Here is a 1,773-nt window from a genome sequence, read left to right on the forward strand (position 1 = left end):
GAAGTTACGTCTTCAACACTGGTAGGGCTACCCCATAAACACGGCCGCACACAGAAGAAATCACTGTAAATCATGCGGAAGGAACTAACTGCATTCCCACACGAATTATTATACATCCATGGGACCATAAACAACCCTGCATGTCCTTAAACAATAACTGATATATACAAGACTTGTTAAACTACATAACAATCATATTAGCACAGTTTACATATAATAATAGTGATCAGCTGATCAACATATAAACAATAACAAGGTGTCTCCCATAGGTAGTACAGTGTATCTCATGTAACAAACTTCACCTACAATGGTGAGAATTAACCACTTCGTTACAATATCAATGTTAAATGTGATTTCATTTAATTATTTATTACTGGAAAAAGGAATTGGGTTTTGAGCACAGAAACTGAGTTTCAGCATGAGAACCGTTTCATGGATACGGGCCCAGGATATGATGTCCCGTATGTATTGTGCCCGTTGTTTTGCTGTAATTGTTATGTTGTCACGTGCTCCGTGTTTATGTTCTTGCTAAATATCTCCTTGAAATATATGTTTCGTCGTAAGTGGTGTTGCACTACAAATAACGTTTATCTGTGATAGGCATTTATTTTACTTTTTAGAGACTGTGTATCGGAGTTGTCTCCCTTCTCACATACCATTTCGGAATAATAGTTTACAAAAACATCACAGAAACATAATCTGTAATTACATAATGTGTTGTTTGTGCGTGATATTAAGTATTTAAACAAGTTATATCAGTGTTTTAGTTTTATTCCTGTATCGATACAATGGCTATGGCCATGAGTGTTAATAAATGAAGGGGGATAACTCTGTCATCTTTAGATGTTCTTACAGCTCAATATGATGCGGAATGTTTTAAAAAAGTGTTATTTTTGGAAAGAAAAATCCTATTTTATTTTATTAACGTTATTGATCAGGCAAAAATAAAAGATACTTTAAAACTTGCTGGCTACCCTTAGCTCTTTCGTACTGCGTAGATGGTTGACTTTCAATTTCCAAACCTGACGCTGGTACTGTAACCTGTTGATATATAAAAGGGCCTACGGAAATGAATCACTCTCCTGGTTTTCATATTATCGCTTACAAATATATCACTGACCCAAAGCAAATAAAGAACTTTATTACATGCCAACTATATTCATAGTAATGACCGTATCGGTATTCATGTTCTCACGGACACAAAGAGTTGATATACGTACAGACCATTTTAATCTTTAAAATATGTACAGTGTGTATCTTTTCCTTACACAGCAGTCCAACTACAAACTGCTGTATTCAGACAAACTTATTTATTTTTTATAAAAAACAAAGACCATATCCTGTGTTATCTCTTCACTCACAAATAACTTTTATCTCTCTCAAACTTTAACCATATTTCCCCTATTGGCTCCTATCTTTCTGGACATGGAGGGAGAGGGGGTAAATCTCCAATTATATTAAATTCAATCTCCGTTGTAGGCTTCATATTCAAAGCTTACTGTGCCTGAAGGGACTTTTAAGCTAACAGGCGTTTTGGGGGGTGATTTTCTGAAGCAAATGCAGTATTGTTCCGGGACATTAAAAAAGCTGGCAACAATATATGTGTAAAAGGAGCGGAAAATGCAAGACCAGAACGTACGGGGTTCGAACTTTGGACCCTCCAAACTTTAGACGGACGCTCGAGGAATTGAGCTACCTGGTAGCCGACGATCGACCCAGTCCAGTTCCGCAACACAGGTAAAATGATGAGATTCGTGCTGGGTACATAAAATG

Source organism: Mizuhopecten yessoensis, unplaced genomic scaffold (genome assembly GCF_002113885.1).
Source record: "Mizuhopecten yessoensis strain PY_sf001 unplaced genomic scaffold, ASM211388v2 scaffold8469, whole genome shotgun sequence".
In the NCBI taxonomy this organism is placed as follows: domain Eukaryota; kingdom Metazoa; phylum Mollusca; class Bivalvia; order Pectinida; family Pectinidae; genus Mizuhopecten; species Mizuhopecten yessoensis.